This window comes from Dermacentor variabilis, chromosome 10 (assembly GCF_050947875.1).
Source record: "Dermacentor variabilis isolate Ectoservices chromosome 10, ASM5094787v1, whole genome shotgun sequence".
Lineage (NCBI taxonomy): Eukaryota > Metazoa > Arthropoda > Arachnida > Ixodida > Ixodidae > Dermacentor > Dermacentor variabilis.
In genome coordinates this window covers 23,495,234-23,515,001 of record NC_134577.1, presented here as the reverse complement: position 1 = coordinate 23,515,001, position 19,768 = coordinate 23,495,234, and the positions used below count along the sequence as shown (strand labels likewise).

At 49.5% G+C, this 19,768-nt stretch overlaps 1 protein-coding gene, 1 long non-coding RNA gene and 1 other non-coding gene across 9 annotated transcripts in view; 1 reads left to right on the top strand and 2 right to left on the bottom strand.

Annotated features, from left to right (window-relative positions):
- The window catches only part of LOC142560130 (uncharacterized), a 29,793-nt gene extending 14,450 nt beyond the window's left edge, over positions 1 to 15,343 (bottom strand). Inside the window, exon 1 of the long non-coding RNA XR_012823307.1 lies at positions 15,217 to 15,343. This is a non-coding gene — a long non-coding RNA (uncharacterized LOC142560130). The remainder of the gene's footprint in view (positions 1 to 15,216) is intronic.
- LOC142560127 (DNA primase large subunit-like) overlaps positions 1 to 19,768 on the top strand; it is a 74,727-nt gene that overhangs the window by 25,502 nt on the left and 29,457 nt on the right. The window lies entirely within an intron of this gene.
- TRNAM-CAU (transfer RNA methionine (anticodon CAU)) lies at positions 1,515 to 1,586 on the bottom strand. Its single transcript has one exon. It is a non-coding gene; the product is annotated as a tRNA-Met (tRNA).

The following is a 19,768-nucleotide window of genomic DNA, read 5'->3' as shown; positions in this document are numbered from 1 at the left end:
TAACTCAAGGTGGGCGAGCAGACAAGTGTTTAAACATCTAAACTACGTATCGTATCATGTTATTGTAGTGACCGGTAAAGAAACAATCAAAGCCAAAGCTTTAAATTAAGAATGTACCTCTTCATTGACCTATATTTTGCTTGAAAACTTGTAAAAGGACGCTGCGAAACGCCTTCTTGCAAAACGAAAAAAAAAAGTACGTCTTTATACACGTACTTTCTTTTTTTTTTTACCTACAATCGCATCGGTTGTAAGTTCAAGGCAGCTAAATAAAATGTACGATCAAACTGCGGTGAAGCAAAAGGAAATTACATCGCTTCAGTTGTCGTCATATTGTCACATTGATACGTACTGCCGTTTTATTCGCACTTGGCCTTCGACAGCCTTCAGCTTCGGCTACAGCTGGCGCTGCGCTGAGCACTGCATTCTGCGATGGTCGCGAAATGCAAAAACGCTTGTTTACCGTGCATTTGGCGCCCGTTAAAAAAGAAAAGAATTTTAGAGGTCAAATTTAATCCAGAGCCCCGCCTGGAAAACTACGAAGACAGTACAAAGTGCCTCATAATCGTATCGTAATTTTGGCCCTAAAACCCGACAATTTATTCTAATTCTGATTAATAAAAATTCACTGCGTGCTCAAATTGACGTGCAATAGTTTGGTGTTTATAAAGTTTTACGACGTCATCTTAGCGCTGTTACAGACCATTGGGCGAGCTTATGTTATCGACGTCCATTGGAGACAACTGCATAAATGTCAATACAAAAGCAATACCGTAAACGCCCGCATATAATAAAATGTAAAGTTGTTCATTTGCGTATCATAAGAAAAAAAAAGAAAGAAACATAATGAGACTTTAGGAGCTATCCCGAATATATCACAGGAACGTAGCTTGACTTTTCAACACCATAATAAGAAAAAAAGAAGTTGAGCTATGTGCAAGTTTGCCGTAAATGTAAAAAAAAAAGAGACCACACACACAATAATAATAATTCCGGTGTTTAATTTACCTGTCAGACAACGACCTGGTTATGACGCACCTCGTAGTGTGGGGACTCCAATTTAATTTGACCTGCATTGACAGTTATTCAATTTCGATAAAATTTTTAATTTGATGGTTCTGTTGACGTGCCCTTAAGTCTATGTAGCACGCGAGCGTTTTTGCATTTCTCCCTCATCGAAACATGGAGACACAGAGAGAGAGAGAGAGAGAGAGAGAAGAAATTCCGGCGCAGGTGATACTGCCCTTTTCTTCTTTTTTTTCTTTTCTTTTTTCTCGCTCCGGCAGTCTGCGAAACGAGAACGCGTGCCAACTCTCCGATCGCAACAGCGGGAAGTTGGTATTGCATCATCCACTTCGGTCGCGCGCGCCTCAGCCGTCATGAGAAAAGCGAGGCAATTTTTTTTTTTGTGCTGCATATAAATATAACTATCATTTCGCGTTAGCTGTGCTTCCGCAAAAAAAAAAAGGTAGCTAAAAAAAAAAAAGAAATAGTTATCCGGAAAAAAAAAATTGTAGCAGAGCGTGGTTTCGATCCACGGACCTCTGGGTTATGGGCCCAGCACGCTTCCACTGCGCCACTCTGCTGCACAGGAACTGTGCTGAAACGGAGCTGTAGACATCAGTGGGGGAGGATATCGATCCTGGAAGGCGCGGTTTTTGAACGGCAAGTCAGGACTCGAGCTGGTGGAGGAAGGGGCTAGCTTTTTTATGAATAACCGTGCGAAGTCAAGAAAATGTAGGGGGGGGGGGGGAATTAGCTGTACTTTTTATTTTTTGTACAAATGATTTATCAGTCACAGTCTATGATTAATACTAAGTTTCAATAACGAAATATAGCCAATGACTCCCTGCTTATGCCAGGATTAAGGACACAAATCCAAGAAGCGAAACACAGATATATATATCTGTGTGTGTGTTCATGAAGATGTTAGCCGATGCGACCGCAATGCGCAAAACAATTCCCGATAGACGCCAATGTTGAAAAAGAAGTGGCATGCTGCTCGTGCATCCTTTATACGGTGCATGTTTACAGAAACGGTTCCTTGTTGGGAATAGAAATAATTAATTTGAATCGGATTGAACCAGCGAAACATGAGCGTAGCGCGCTATCTGCTTGTCGCCATCTGAGCCGATCCGTTCGAACTTCAAAGCTGCCCGAGTGCAGCGGAGTGTCTTCGCACGACTTAGCACTGCAGTCTCAGGTCACGTGTACTCCACCCACACTTTCCCGTCAACAAAAGGCATTCTCTGGGGACCTCAACTCGGAAGGTCACCCCGTACGTCGCACGACTTCTGACGACCTTGGTTGCGTTGTCCCCCGAGAGGGGACGTCGTTGTTACGAGCCACCGTGTTGCGAATACAGAAAAAAAAAAAAAAAAGAAAAAAAGAAGAAGAGGGGGAAAGAGAAGTTCTTTTTTTTTGATTTCAAAGCCACAATTATAGTGTACTATATAGCCACAATTGCTCTACCGCCATGTATGAACGTAAAGAAGTTGTTGGAAGCTTTTGCCCGTGGCCGGGGTGCCGGGGTCACTGAATGAGGCCGTTTGAACGATGAAGGAGGCACCTTCGCCAGCCCGTGGAGGAGGGACAAACAGTGTGTACGCGCAGGTAGGGTGGCGCAGGTGAGACTCCCTCCGAAAAAGCGTGCAATCCCCCCCACCCCTTTCTGGCCTTTCAGCACGGACAGAAAGGAAGGTTCGTTGTTGTTGAAAAGGTGAGCTCTCCCGCCCTATTTTCTTTTTTTTTTTCACGGCGCGTTGGCGCATGCGTCCTGCCCTAGCGGTTTTGTCGCGAAAGGTTTTGAAAGGGTCGCGCGGCCAGATCTCGGGAGAGCGCTCAAGGGAAAAAAAAAAAAAAAAGAAGAAGAGCACGGAGGCGCACTGCAGCAAACACTCGTGCCATGTACCGCGTTGCAACCCCGCTGGTAGATCTGCGTCGGTGCGGTGCCGAAAACGCGCGTCTAGACAGCGCAAGAACTATCCACTTTAAAACAGAAAAGCGCGCCTGCGCTTCTTCGTGCGGACTGCGCGGTTCACGGCGCATTGCCGCCTTTCGTTGGTGGCTAGCAAATTTATCGAATAACCCCGGCTTTACACTTGGCCGACACTTTCAAAACAGCAGGTTGCTGAAGTAGTCTTCTTTGCAGCGTCGGCCTTCACTTGCTGATGGTGGCAGCGCGCGCCTTATTTCACGCACTCTTTTAAGGCTCGGTAACACTGCAATACGAGACCGACAGTTAAGGCGCTGACGTCAACGATTGGCCGACTATTCAGTAGGGTGTGTTGCCGAGACCATCTTACGATACCATGCCGACAACGGCACAACTGACGAGAGCGAGTTGTCGTGGCGTGACCGGCTTTCCTGTCGACGGCGCCGACGAAATCGTGCACGATGTACATGCACGACGAATCCCCGGGCATTCGGCCGTCGAAGGGACAACGCGATATATCCAATGCGCCTTTGCCTTGCATATATAATTATTGCCACTCAAAACATGTCGAAGCGTGCCTTCGAAGTTGAAATGCACGAGCTTCGGCCCTCTCAAGCGGCGCACCTGAAGTTTGAAGGTTAGGTCATGGCACCGTCGAGATCTAGATAGTGCACCCTCAGCCGGTCGATTTGAACTTCAAAACAAGTAGTTAGGACGAAGGAAACTGCTTTTATAGTTCAGTTCTGCCCTTAGCGATTTGAAATCAACTACTCTTTACTGTTTACCGCGCCTACAAAGTATTCGCGTACACAATAAGCGACAAGTGACGACACAACGCTGTGCTGTGTCACTTCCCGAAGGCTATATATATTCGCTACTTAGATGGCTGGGTGTGTACGTGCTTACGCTGGCACATTTGTTCATTACAGAGATGCACTGTTTAACTCTGCGCCAAACGGGAAGCAAGAGACAGTGCATTCCGTACAGCAGCATAAACAATAACCGCTTCGCTCAGCTACCAAGGGGTGTCGGCGCGCGATGGCATCCAGGTTATCGCGAGATAACTACACGGCCTATAACTGAGCGCTTATGTGCGCACAGTTTTCTCTAATAATACTTCGTGGCGCACGCAAACTGCACGATGAAGTTAAAGGAAAAGCGAGAATCAGTAATAACAGCACGTGACATATGTGTCTGGATCACAGTTGTCGTTGCTTAAGTGGCTCGGCCACTCATATTGAGCCGTCTCGGGGATGAACAACGCGGCCCATATGTGCAGATATGTAGTCTTGCTATGTTTTGACAGTATTCCGTATCAGCGATGCGCCGTTTCCGCAATATTTGAAGCTGACGATCTGTGGTTGTAGACTTCTATGTAACCGAATGCGCCGCTTTGGTAACTACGACGCCAAAGGACGCCCTCGAAGACTTCTTGAATACGCGAAATATCTAAATAATGTGTAAAGGGAATGCGAAAAGCGAGGTACAAGTGCAGAAATCAGCGACAACTCCAAGGCAGCCGTGTCGACTGACGGAACTCGGCCGCACTCACTGTCAGCACAACAGCGCAGCTGGGCCTGCCTATAAGCCCAGTGGGTTGCAGGAACGACATGCTACTTTGAAGAAGCCATTAATCATTCTTCGCGATGCACGAAACGCACTACCGGCGCACACTCCACACGGGCGAATCAATGGGCGAAAGCCCCGGCGGCCTTACAAAACGTTTCGAGCGGCGTGCGGCAGAGGGCAGCACACGAAATTGAAAGAAGGCGGATCGAGCTCTCTCGCGGCCAAGAAAAAAAGAGAGGCGAGAAAAAGGGAAGGAAAAGCGAGGGTAGGGGCGGGGCGTGTTGACTAAAGTTTGTAAAGACTTTGTTCAGTTTGCTACCCTACACGCGGGGGAGGATGTGGGGCAGTGATAGTGAGGGAGGGCGCAGGAATTCTGAATGATCACGTGCACTTGACGAGGGCTCAGCGTGTCCGTCGCATTCAGGTACTGCGGAGGCGCTAGTGTTGCGTCGACCACCGCAAGCACGTGCATCGGCACTTGGTTAGGAGGACAGCTTACGGCACATGCATACTCTTGAGTAATACCTTGTGCTTGAAAGATAGAGGGAGACAAAAAAAAAGGGAAAGGAAAAGCTGAAAAGGTAACTATGGTCGGGCTCTGTTGCACTCTATAGAGGCTAGCCTCTCTAGCCATAGAGTTTCATACGATAATTATTGTAAGAAACACTGTGTCTCTAGATACTGTAAACGTGGTGAAAGAAAATTAAGCGATTGTCTAGCGCTCGGAACATGTCTTTAATAAATTGTGGTGAGAATGATAAGATCGTGTATCACTATGACGAAAACTAGCATGCTTGCATCGAGTAAACAAGGAAATATATTTTCATTTTTGCTCTGATAGCGGTGCGAGAATGACAGGTTTCGTCGTTCGACGGTGAAACAGGAACCAATTCGTGTACCGTCGAGTAACCAATCGGCCGCTCAGGGATAGTTACGTTGCTTGTACACAATAGTGTAGTGCGTGAAATTTGTATTTTGCGCTCTGCTGCTAAATTTTCTTTGCGTGAAAGTCTAATTACTTGCGTTTCTATGCTAGCGCGCGTTGAAAAAGTGGCGCCGCCTTGTGCGAACGAGTGGAGTCACGGTGAACGGAGTAGTGCGTTGACGCGTGGCCTCCGAGATTGACACCTCGCCCAGTAATCGGCGATGTCGTCGTCCGTACAGGGTACTACGCAGATAAAAAAATTCTGTTTTAGAAAATTTTTACTCGCCTTCCAGAGAAACAAACTACCGCGCGTTTAGACACTTCGGATGGCATAGGCGTTCTATTGCACTTCAAAATATAAGGTCCTTGAAAAGGGGCAGGCTATCCCTTTAAAGAAGAAAGAGAGGAGAACAATAAGACTAAAGAAATGGAGAGCGGGGTGGGTATACATATACATATATAAGAACCGATGGAGACCTGGTTACCGGAGTCGTGGACTGTAGTAGCAACGCTGCTGGCCACATCTCGTCGCAGTTTGTCCAAGACGCGCCATGAGCGTTCTTGCGTTCCACAGCCGTTCTCGGCGAAAGAAAATAACAAAGAAAGGCTCCATGTCAACGTTTACGTCTCTGCCGTCACTTCAAGCCAGTAGCTAAGTAGATTATGGTTTGTCCCTATAATCGTAGCACACCTGTCATCTCTGGTAGAACTGTGCGTCGCCACAATATGGCGCTACCAGCATTGCCATGTCTTCTGCAACCCGATATCCCCGAAGAGGGTAATGAATATGAAAGTACTCTGGTAATACCGTTACAGACAAGATCTCTGACGAATACCGGATACGTATGTGGGAAAGAATAAATAATGCTGACTTATACCAAGTCAAAGAGGCGAGGTAGCTCTGGAATCCACAAATGTTGTCCACGCGTTGCATCGCGCTGAGCTTAGGCCTACCTCAACTCTCTAATTTTGGAACCTGCACCATATGTAACGCACATTACCTCCCTTAGGTGGCAGAAAAATGGTCTTCAAGTAATCTGTCGCCGCACTTCGAAACACTGTGGTTGCGAATTAAGAAATACGAAGAACCATATACTGCTTACAACACACTGAGTTCTAGGCTGCTCTAGGCTTTACGTTGTATATGAGGGTTAACCCTCACATACAACGTAAAGAATTCACGTAAGATATAAAATTGCATATCAAATTTGTCCGCTTTGAATGTTCTAATATATGCCGTTTACGGAACTGCGACATCTGTTCTTGATGCAGAGCTATTAATTTGTAAACATTGTGCTTTATTTTTTCGAACTTTCGCATTCTTGAAACAGGTTTAAACAATATTCAAGCCATAAATCGAAATACTGGTAGCAACACTCACTAGAATTTACATTTATCTTTCAAATACAACAAATTTAATTAAGATCGGTCCAGTGGTTATTTCAGGAAAGCGTTTTTGCGTTTTACGTGTATTTGCATAGGACGCGTCGGAGTTGGGCCCGAGCTAGAGCTTCCTCTTAAGTGGAAGCGGGGTCAAACTGATAAGTGAAAGGTAAACACAAACACAAACGAAATAACCATTCTCGACAGTGAAACAAGATTTTCTTTTATGCAAACACGCAGATATCTTAGGAACGCATATTCGTCTATAGAGATCCACTTGGCGTCACGCGTCAACATGGATCCACTGTATACATTCTTGGCCGCATCACTGACCCGTTGCCACAGCAACCGTCACGCGTCCCGAAATTTCACAGATCGCGACACCGGTCCCGCTTGGGCGACTTTTCTCTGGTAATCTTGCAGGCGACTTTCGCTTTGTCTCTCAACTTGCAGAGGTGTGTGGAGTCTGGGTGAAGGGGGAAGTGCAAACTGCTCGCGCATAAGGCACTTGTCACGCTGAAGTGTCACTTGTGTCCTAACGCGTAAATTTTGCGAAGTCGGTGCCGGCCGACTCACAGGATCTGGAACTGGTTACACGTCTGCGCTTGCTGCCGCGTCAGCCTCCACGCAGAGTACCGTTTGGCGCGCGCTGTAAGCATGTCAGCTTGGCTATCATGTCCAGACAAATGAGCAACGTAATCGCAAGAAGCTTACGCCAAGTTGAGATCCTATTCTTAAAGCTCGCTCGGTATGCTGATCACAGGGGTTTCTCAAGCCGCTCAGCGCGCGCTTGGCATGTCTCGTGACACCACATGTCTCTCCACCTGGCGTCCAGAAACAGGCTCGCGGGCAAGAACTTCGCCGCACGTGTGAACAGCACGTTTTTGTCCAGTGAAACAACACACACACACCGAGTCCGCACACAGTGCAAGGCTTGGAGTTTAGCGTACAGTTTTGAGAGCACGTCGCGACGTAGCCGTGCCAGGTGTACCTTGGCAATTTTTTCTTCGTTCCACATGTAGACGTTACAGCGTTTGTACGTCGCACGACTGTTCACATAGAAAGCGACGCCATCGTCAGACTTTTGAAGGCATCCGTCGACTCTGAAGGGTCGGTAGTCGTTGAAGACGGCGCTGGCCATCGCCGCTTCGTCACCTCAGATGACCTCAGACTGTTCGAGGTTTTCGTACGTCGCTGGAACTTGAGAAAAAATACGTTTCGGCAGCAACATTTCCGTCTCCTGGCCACCGCGATACGCCGGCGCTCAGCAGTGCAGGGCGTAAGACTAACCCGTGTTGTCATCACAGATTCATATAATTTTTTTTTGTCGGATAACGCTGGCGCGTCGGTCAACTTCGAGCCGAGAGCATACGTTTGGCGGTGACTTCGTACAAATGTTGTGAATGTAAGATACCTGAACTTACTGCAAAAGAGTCATGCAGACATGAACAAAGGATGATCCGGCTATAACGATCGAACGCGCTTCACCACAGCCTCGTCGTCACAAACGTTTTCCAGCAGCTATAGTCAGTCTAGTCAATCCCTCACACACGCCCGCTAGACTTCAAACCGGACGGCGCACGCCTCGGTAGCGACTTCTCCAGACGTGTGCGACGGCCTGCCCAATCCTGATTGGTACGCTCTACAGGGCAGCCAGCAGTCGCCTGAGGCAGTCGCCGCAGGCGCGCCACTCCTGTTCAGTCTGCGAGCTCGTCGGTGCCCCAAAAGTTCTCGATGACGCCCCATATACACGCCATCATGCCGACGGCTAGGATAGCGCGCGGGAGGATGGTCAACGTCGTGTAGTAGGTGATGGACACCACAGCCGCCACGGCGACCAGGCCCAGAAGAAGGTTGTACATGGGGTCCGACATCTTGCTGGACCAGAGAGGGCGATCCCCAGCTCCGCCCGAGACGACGGTCCCGGCGCGACCGTTGGCGGCGTTGAAGCCGTTTTCCGGACATCTTCGTCGTCGTCTGCTACGCAGCTGCACGCTGGTTCGTCTGCGTTGCCGAATGATGCGCATGGCGATCCTCTTTTCCGCGTAACACGGGAACGTCCAGCACCCAGACGACGCTGGATGCGAAGGCGCAACCGGGGAGAGAAGGGTTTGTACGCGTCGCTTTCGTCGGCTGGGCGACGCTTGCATCCAGGCCGACTCGCAGACCTCGTTGCGCCATGCAAGGCGTTCTTAAACGTGTCTGAATAACCGCCGTGGATCCATTTGTGATTCGTTTTGCCTAGGACGTGTCTGCGTACTTAGCTCTCGTGCCTTTCTTGCGATTGCGTCCTGCATCGTTTCATATTTAGTTTTTCTTCTTTTTTCTGCTTGCGGTATAGCTGCGTCAGTTAACGTTGATTGCTGCAGCAGTAGAGCTATACATGTAGATTGTATTCGCAAGGTTAGCAGTAACGTTGGTCGCTGTTTTCACGCCGCTTTCTATATATAGAACCTGACTTCCTCCCGTGCGAGACATGGTACGTGCAACACATATCACGCATGAACGATCCGTTTGCGGCTACCGCATCGCGAAGCGACAGCGTGTTGCGCTGATCAGGACCCAAACTGCGACGTCCTCACCGATTTGGCATCTCCCATTCCTTAGCTCAATCAGCGGCCGATCGGTTGATCAGTACTTCTGCCCGGCCATTCCACGAAAAGGTCCACGCAGTCCGTGCAGGATAAGGCGGCGTATATGCGTTGTATGCACGAACTTCGACGTTGGCTTGACCGGTTCCGTCCGCGCTGGAGCTCAACAGCTGGCGTGAAGCCACATCATCATCATCGCCGCCAACCGGTCCAGGTCCTTCACAAGCCGCGGCACGCACATTAGTGTGACGTTAAACGTTGACTTCGCCACTAGCAACTCATGAAGTTCCGTCACCAGCGTGGTTCTGCGAGGTCTAGCTGAGATAGAGGACGCTTAGTGCGGGAGGGCCTTCAGCGTCTCCCAAGGATGATGGATAGGATCACGCAAACGGGCCGTCACCAAACAGTGCGATCCAACCTCAAATCGATCCAGTTATAGGAGTACTTCAGCGTCGATGAGGATGACGTACACCATGACGTAAACGTGCCGTCACCAAACAGCGCGATCCTGGTACAACCTCGAACGTTGACAGTCACAGTATACGTGCGAAAAAACAGTGTATATGCACTTGCTTCCGGTGCGCCGTCGTTAACTGTTGGGCATCCAAGCCCTACCTCGCGTGCGCGGGGACGAGGTAGGCAGGCGAAGAGCGCGGCTGCAGCTGTGGACCTGTTGACGCAGGAAAGCTCGCACACTCATCCGGCGGCGAGGAAACGGGCTGTTCGCAACGTCGTCAGTGCCGTCGAAGCCGCCGAGCCGAGGAACGAGAGACGCAAGGGCGCCTGCCGGTTGATCGTGACACGGCAGGGCGGCGCGTATATTTTGCACAGCGAGTGCTTGGCACGGCACGGCGCACATCTGTTTCCTCTCTGCTTGAATGCGCCGGAAAGGCCGGCGTACAGAGTCGCGTGTCCCAAAGAAAGAGTGTGCATACGAGAGGCGGCGCATATATGGCACGCTGCGCACCTCTCGAAATGGTCGCGGCGCGCGACGACGCCGTAAACACGTCGACGTTTTTATGGCTCGAGGCGTAACGCGTGTACGCCCGGGCACGTCGGAGCGCGCGAATGGGCGCCCCCTTATCTCCCGCGGTCGGGTGCGCGTGTCGATTGTCCGCAACGTATTTGGCCGGAAGCGTTTACGGCTCATTGCTGCGTGCGAATGAATTGAGACGTTCGTGCAGTTGGAAAGACGTGTAGGAGGTATAGTGGAGGTAAATCGCGCTTTTTACGGGAAGTTGTCTTTGTGCTGCTGAACGTCACAGTAAAGCTTTACGTCACAGGTGGTGCTCTGTGTACTATCGTGCCCTTAGTTTTAGCAGTGCAGGATGCCAACAAGCCCGGTCATCCACTCTTGTGAAATTCGTTTGTCCGATTGGCGCCTGCATCAGTGAACAATGGTTTAATGTGCGTGCGATCGTGCGTGCGTTCTGATATGACTGTCTTCCTCACTGCCGCACACGGACCAATGATATCTCACGCTGCAGATATAGCCTTCGAAGAAAGGCTTTCAGTAACTTTCAGGGCATTACCCTCGTTGTTACGAATTGCTCTCGCCTGAGTCAATGGCAGCTGGATTGAGCGGTCGCGCCTTCTACATATGCGTATCCTGTACTCGGGCCAGCCGTGGGCTAGCTTTAGTAGCCATTCGTAACGCATGCAGCACCAACTGAACAGATTATATGATGGAAAAGACGGGATAAGCCTTCGTCTTTTCCTGTCCCGCTGTCCGTCATTAAAAATTGTGTACGCCAATGCTGAACTTCAGTATTTTGCCTCCCAATGGCTTGTGCAGAGTGCTGTTGTTATATATGATGAAGTATGTAGTCAATGACTGAGCGTAGCGTACAACAGAACAACGGGTGAGGAACAAAGAACACAGCCGAGCGTTAACATCCAACTTACTTTATATTGTGTTATGTGCGCACACAAATATAAAAACCGAGAAAAAAAGGTGGTGGGGGGTGAGCGCGCAAGGACCAACGAGAAAGAAAATTATCGTTGGCAGCGAAGCCACAATAAAAATGTAGAGGAGAGCCACACCTTGTCAAGCGTGCGCGTTAAGTTCAGTTAATATATTATTGCGCTATATGTCCAGATAATGCAATTGCTTGGTTGACATCGGTAACGACGTGGCGCTTACATGTCCATTCTTGTCTGTCAAAATAACATCGATTTCAAGTAAGCACTCGCCAGTGATCGCTTCCCGTTCGTTGTTAGAGAGAGAGAGAGAGAGAGAGAGAGAGAGAGAGAGAGAGAGAGAGAGATGCAAATGAGAGAAAGGCAGGGACGTTAACCAGAGTTAAAACCTCCGGTTTGCTACCCTTCACTAAGGGAAGGGAAATGGGAGGTAAATACGGAAAGAAGAGCATGACAAAAATAAAAGCGTGAGAAAAAAGTATGAAAAGGGACGGAATGGGGTCATTATAGTCTTTCTAATAGGCCACTGTCACGCAAAAAGTTTATGTTGTGCGCTATAGTCGTGGAGCACCAGTTCTATATAGCCCAAACTTGTGCGCTATGGTATATAGTCCACCAGTTATAGCGTTCTGCTGCTATAGTAGGGAGGCTGCGGGTTCTGTTCCCTGCGCCCGCTTTGGCACCTCAGTACGACGGCAGCATAACGCAAGAATGCCCGTTCACCCAGTGCAACGTGATCAAAGCTGATCCTCAGCCCTGTATACTGTACGCTTCCCTCTCATCCCATACTACCTCACTCTACTCATTCTGTATTAATTTGTTTATTTTTCCGGTTCTCGGTGGCAGGCTTGTAGGCGCTCGTACGCAGTAAATCTTACCTTTCTTTTGCCTAGCACTCCGCCTAGCGCAGACTCGCTCTTGTGAAAATAAATTGCAATGGAAATTAATCCGTTCATCGTTAGCCAAGTATGGTTTTGGAGCGTAATGCCCTCTTAACTTATATAGGCGGTTCCAGTACTCGCTGTACACGGCTAAATAGAGAGCTAAGTGGTCAGTGGCCACCTTAAGTCTCGTTCCGTAGTTCCGAAAGACACAGCTTCGCGACGACAGCATCGAAGTAAAAACGATGCAGTCTACTTTGCTGTCCAAACAAGACGGTGGCTGAGCAGAAAACTTGGAAACTCGACGGGAAGGTCGTCTGCTCACATGCAGGCAAACGTAGTCTCGTTTTGTCACGCGCTTAGTGTAAGTTACGTTGCGTTTTCCTGCGAGAACATCAAGTGGCCCATTGAGCGAAAAAGCTGTCGTCTGTCGCCAGGACAAGCGAAAAACGGTACCTAAATTCCCATTGGCGGCGAGGCCACGCCACGAGCGCCCCTCGACGGTGCAGATGCGGGCGAAAGGGAACACCTGCTGCTGCGTTAGTGCGCCAGGTGTTGCGTGAGGAGAGAGGGAATTGCCGCGGCGCCGCGGCACTTTCACTCTACGAAGCGTTTGTTATCCGCGCGTTCCTTGTCCGCGCAAGCTCTCGCTTGCGTTCTCTTTAAATTATGGGGTTTTACGTACCAAAACCACTTTCTGATTATGAGGCACGTCGTATAGTGGGGGACTCCGGAAGTTTTGACCACCTGGGGTTCTTTAACGTGCACCTAAATCTAAGAACACGGGTGTTTTCGCATTTCGCCCCCATCGAAATGCGGCCGCCGTGGCCAGGATTCGATCTCGCGAACTCGCGCTCAGCAGCCCAACACCATCCACTGAGCAACCACGGCGGGTTCGCCTGCGTTCTAATTGCGCCTTGGTACGGCCAAATCAAAACGCGCCAATCCGACCAAGCGTCTGAACGCGCTCGCTTGCCCGTGAGGAGTTCGTAACTCGCAGGACCGCTCAGCGGTGTTCAATTGGACATTAATGATTCAGCATTCACGACCATAGGTTAAAAATAAAAGAAAAATGTGTAGACTGTATCACGGACGCAGACGCAGAGTATAGTGAAACGTCTTGTTCGTGCTGCAGAGGGTGTTATTTGATCTTGCCGTTGAGTACGGGAGTTGGCCGACGTTGAAGAGGATTTTGAGATGAAACTGAAGGTTTATTTACATTATTTACAGTAATAACACAAAGTAATGAACATTCGTAAAGTCATCGACGATCGGCAGTTTAATCACAAGTTTCGGAGAGTTATGGCATATTCGTTGGCGGTCAAGATTAGTAACTTTGGTCGCAACCTTGGAAGCGATTGATGATATCGTTAGCGGCTCTGGATTAATCCCTTCGGTCGTCGATTGAAAACATCCGTAGGCGTGCTCTTAATTGTTTTGGTCGCGAATTTGAGAGCCGCCGGTACCCTAGATGCTGTGAATTGATGCCCACTGCTCTGCGGACGCACGACCTACGCGTGGCTAAGTATCCACTGTTGCGTTTCGCCTGCGACACGTGGTTTTGCCGGCGCGACTGCGGCGGGGCGGCAGACATTTTGGCCCGATCGTCGTCGCCGCAACGCTCCCCGCCAGGTGTTTCCAGGCGCGACTGCGGCGATGCGACCGCAAAGGATCACCCTCTCCTTCCAGTCATTGTGCCCGAACCAGGCGATGCGAAAGCAGGGATCACCCTCTCATTACAGTCATTGTGCCCGACCGGCAGCGCTACGACAGTGTGCTACGACATTGTGCTACGACATTGTGCTACGACAGCGCTACGACATTGTACGTTCACGTGCTCGTCTATTGAGGGGTTCCTTCTTGCCCTCAACTGCGAGAGTATAAAGACAGCTGCCCCCGGACGCCAAAAGGAGGGCTCCGATTTCTTCTGTTGAGTAAAGTGCTCTCCCGTCTCTCTACTTCGGTCAACCTGACCGCCAACTCTTTGCGATGTTAAAATAAACAAGTTGTTTTGTTGTTACCAGTCGACTCATGCTTTGCCGGGACCTTCGGAGGCTTCCAGTTGTACCCCAGGCCGCCAGGCCAACGCTACCCTTGGGGCTTGCGACCCAGGTACAACCACGGGCGTCAGCGCCGAGTTCCCAACAGATCGTACCAGCGGTGCGATCCAAACACCACTGCGGAGAGAGAGATCGATAAGACACTAATCGAAGAGCAAGGAGGTCGACCAAAGATAGTTCTGGTTGGCCAACCCGCAGGGATGAAGGGGTAAGCGCGATGGAGAAGAGAAGAGCACGAACAACTTAAAGTGCGTACACAATCCAACGGCAGCATGCAGCGCTCGTTACAAAGTTATGTGTAAGCCCTTAGGAACCCGAGTAGCTCAGCCAGCCTTCGGCGCGGAGTTAGTGAGGGATCATTGAGCTGCTACTTACGAAGAACAGTGCGGAGAAATCTAATAAAACAAACCGAAGAAAGCACCAGTGGATGTGTGTTTCCCTGCGTGTCTACTTTTGTCCCGTCATTTAATCGCGCTACCGTACACCCTTTGAGAAATGTGCACAGCGATTGCGGGTCCTCAGAAAGGGCGACGAATAATCGTCGATTCATCCTCGGGCGATTTCTGCATCTGCCCCTCGCACGGTATACAGAGGTCCCGGCCGATTTCTTCATCCTGTTCTGCCAATCTCGTCGCATCTTGGCGAAAGATCAGCGAAACGACGAGGCCGGCAGGCAGGCAGGCAGTGTTGCGCAAGCTCCCGGAGGCGTGAGCGGCAGACGAATAAGAAAGGAGGTGTATGGAACGAGGAGGAACTTGTTCGAATGGAGACGACCTTGGCTGGCCGGCCAGCGGATGACCATGGCATTGACGCGCCCGTCTCCAGCACGTCTCGCGATGTCTCGACGCCCCCATTTCCCGGTTCCTGCGGTCGACACCTCCTCCTCCTCCTCGCGCCGTGTCCATGGCGAAAATGAAGACAAGCTGGATTGCGTCAGGTAATATACACATACCTGAAGGAGCCCCTTGTGAACGACGTTAGCGCGCGGCTCGCAGGAGCCCGGGAGATATGTGGCAGCACCCCACGCGCGCACAAGATATACCGGAAGAGCGCCGATTCCTGCAGGCATGGGCGTTTCGCACTGTGTTGTCTGAAACGAGGAAGCTGGCACGGCGCCGGTTGCGAGCAGGGTGCGCCGTGGCTACGCGTTGTGACGGAAAGAACGCTGCGCGGAAGACTGGTGTGGATGTGCAGGTTCTCCCAGTATACCTCTACCCGATTGAACGCACGGTATAAACGAAGACACAGAAGGAGAAAGACGGTACAAGCGCTTTCAAGCAACTGAAACTTTACTGGAAACGAAACGTGACACATTTAGCACTAGTAGTTGAGCCAGTAGTAGTAATAGTGGTATAGTAATGGTAGTATTGTAGTAGTTGTAGAAATTGTGGCGATGGAGAGTGTGGTGGTAGTAGTAGCAGTAATAGTAATCACATGTGTAAGTGTCACATTATGGCTTACCCAACACTAGAGCTTAAGTTGCCCGCATTTGCTCTCTTATCTATAACATGCCGCCTATCTCTTAAGCTACGCCTCTGGTAAATGCGTAGGTACTCCTTTTAATTTGACCAACGTACATTTCACTCTTCGTGACGGGGCCGAATTAACGAAGGTTGCGCTGCATGTAGTCATAGTAATTGATATCTCTTTAACGTCTGAAAGCTATAGACGCCAGGTATATGAGGGTTTCCGGATTGATTTAGGTCACCTGCAGTTCTTCATGATGCACCGAAGTCTTGGCGCACGGCCGGCCGCTTTCCCGCCCTCGTGGAAAGGTGGTCGGAGCCGCGTCCGGGAGTCGAATCCACGACCTCGCGCGAATTCGGCACACGGTTCGGCAGCGGGGCGTCATATGTAAACACTACCTCACATCGACAGGTTTACTCTTTCACTCCATGTGCCATATTACGCGATATACCGCACGCGTCCAGATTTTCTTCTTTTTCTTTTTATCGCATAGTTTGCCGTGCAGTATATTATTTAAATAAATGCGTGCTGTCCTTCGTGAAAAAAAAAAAACTGCATAAGCGACCTGTGCAACTATATTGTCCATAATTAACTGTTCGTATACATGTGTATATATAGTCTGTGGGGTGGTCTACATGCCCGCATATCCGGTGTAGGGGTTGGAGGACGGGCTTCGGGATGAAAACCAAACTTGGGAGGGTTTATTTTACATTATATACAGAGAGGTGAGAGTCAAGTAACAGTTGTACAGTCATTACGGGCCGGCAGCAACTCGGACGCTGCGGCCCGCGGCAAGAAGTTCGAGAGAGGTGAATCAGGGAATCAGGGAAATGCTCTGGTCTCTCTGGAATGCTTCTTTTAAACCCTTCGAGGACTGGAAGTCGCGTCAAGTTCGGCCAATGGGAGAGCCCGCTCAGATGACGCCACCTTCGGCCAATGGTAGGCACCCGTGCGGTGAAGTCACACCCGGCGGCTCCCCGCAGTCTTGCCTTGCTCTGGTGCAATGCTCTCTTCAAAGGCGGAGAAGGGGCATGATTGGGCCCCATTGTCCGAGGCTCACCTGCTCCCGGTGGTACAGCCCCGCCGAGGTGGCAAATGCCTTCTTCAAAGGTGACCGGTGCGACGCCGCCAGGCCTTCCCGGAACATCGCAGCCGTCTTGTTTCGGGACCCACTTTCCTTGCAACAATGCCGGGCGATCCCTTCGTTTTCTGGAAAACTCAAGCATTGAATAGCTACCGCGGCGTACGAACTTGTTGGCACGTGAACTTGTTGGCTCGAGCGATCCTCTGGAATGTGTCATCCGTGTTTCTGCATCCCTTACTTAGAAGTGGCGCGATTCGAAGCGGTCTGGGGAATTTGAAGTAGGCTCAGGAAACAGCTCCATATCTAACACCGGGCACCTCTAAGCACTTTTTTTCCCGTTGTGGTCTTTGTCTCTGAACACAGCCACAGCAGAATGACCAGCATCCGCTGCCGAAGCGGGGTCAGAGCACTCTGGGCACTGACGGAGTAAAACGCGAACAGGAAGAAACAAATTAAGGCATGGAACACGTCATACATATATCACATATCTATCGTCTGTCTGTCTCCTGCTACACCGTGTGTCCCACCTAACGTTAGCTACGCTGCTCAAGAAAAACAAAAACAAAAACGAAGATTTAAAAAACAAGACGCAATTAAGGCACAATTATAAGACCTACGGTGGTCGGTCGTCAGCGTTTTTACAACCGAGCGCCGTAGGTCTTAAAATCGCATATTGCACGCGCGTCCTTTTAGTTATCTTTTTTCTGTTTCATTGAACAGCTTTGCTAACGTTAGCCGGGACACCCTATATACGCTGGCCCCTACAAGTTCCTTCAAACTCTTCAGTTAGGTCTTTCTCGTTGTCTCAACATTTTCCTTCAAGGGATTCTCTCCGTGTCATTGAAATAAACGTCTCTCTCGTCGTGCGTATTCTTTACAGCAGGTCGTCACTGATAACGAACCGCCGTACATAGTTCTGGTTGCCTGTCCCGCTCTGTTAGTTTGCGGGAACACCGTCAGGCAAAAGCATAGGCGAAGCGCTCGGCCGCTCTGTTCCAATTAACTCCTCTGACGTGACACAACAGGTGTTGCGTCGGCACTAGCAGGAAGCTCGAAGAAGGCTTCGTGTACTACCTGTGCGCGTCCGCAGCGCTTGGAGAGTCACACGCACAGCTGCTGCGTTCAGTACGAGCTTCCTTGGGAGAACTGAACACCGTTCAAATTACCGTTATTTATGTTTAACCAATTATTTCCTATACGTCGGCACCGCCGTGCCGTCTTGGGAGTCCCTTTGTACGCGGGCTGCAGCTAATAATGAACGCAACTGTACGTGGAAGCGTTACGCTGCTTCTTCGAAACAATCTTCGGTCACAACAGCGAAGCATGGAAAATATACAGAGTGGTCCAGTCGCCTGTTCCAGGAGCGGGCAACACGCGGAAGCCCTCCCTGAGACGCTACTTTTTTCAGCTGGCGGCAGGCGGCGACGCAAGTTTATGCTTGTGCCTTCGCGGCAGTAGCTCGAATTCCTACAAACGCAGGAAAATTTGCTTCTTTTTTTTCTTAAAAACCAGGCAGTTAACTGCGCCAAGTGTTATAATAAACGAAGCCGGCGCCAAAATGCGATCGTTCTGCAAATTTTGAGCAAGAACAATGCAGCACAAAATCGCACAAAACGCGCGCAGCGAAATATTCAGGACCCTGTACTTATTGGCTAAATCAAAGAAAATGAGGTTAATTCAACAATCTGTCAGATCGTTGTGCTTTAGAAGACGCCTGTGAGCCGACAATACACGTTCAGGTCTTATCTTGGAAGTTAATATAACAATATGATTATTATCTACATGCTTGTTCAGTACGTACGAGAGTTGTATAGGCCACATCGCAGGTAGTTTCATTTAGCCTTCGCGTATACTTTCATAAATACATCTCTCTCTCTCTCTCTCTCTCTCTCTCTCTCTCTCTCTCTCTCTCTCTCTCTCTCTCTCTCTCTCTCTCACACACACACACACACACACACACACACACACACACACACACACACACACACACACACACACACACACACACACACCTGCCATCTTACCATGTGCATAAAAAAAATAGCATAGTCTATGACACTGGTTGAAAGATACTGCCCGCATCCGCGGCCAGAATACAGAAATGTAACTATATGCATGTATCATTGTGCCGCCGTTTTGGATGTGACAAATGAACACCGAGGCAAATTTTGTCGTCTGCCGCGAAGACCTCATGCCAAAACCACTGCGGATGAATTCGCTCCGAACAGTGAGTATTAATGTTTTAACCTACACGAGATTGTGGAAGTGCAAAAGCACTTATTGGGATGGGCGCCTGATATTTGGCGGTGGGGAGGAAGAATAGTGGGCGGTGAAAGAATCATTGCCCCCATAGACATCCTGGACCAGATCCTGGACAAAATTTCGTCTCCGTGGGTCGCCAGTTGACCTGCTCTGATAGGCTCGAAGTGCAGTCATGTAAAACACATTTGACCGATCGTATTTTGAATGCTTTGGCGGTGCGCTTCACACTTTCGGCTAGTCGGAATCGAGCGCTCGGAGTACGTTCGACAGGTTCATTCATAGCGCCGTTCTCCAGCCCACAGCGCTCGCAGGAGCTCATACCTTCGAAAGGGCCCCGCGCATCGGCTGAAAAAAAAAAAAAAAAAAAAAATATATATATATATATATATATATATATATATATATCCTTCGAGATCGATAATATGTATTATTATTATTATTATTATTATCTAGCAGCTTTGACAGTAATGACCAGTCAAATGAACCAGTTAAAGATGAAGTGCCTGCGATCCTAGAACTTGGAAGAACGCTAGGTGACCACACATGCTTGCGCTAAAAATCCCGTAAGCCGTACGTGCGAAGTCGCGTGGTTCAGGGAATTCTAGCCTTTTCTTTTAGCAGTGTGGAAACCGGTCGGTTTAGTTGTTTTGATGCTGAAAACATGGCAACCATGATGCGTTTCCGACTTTCG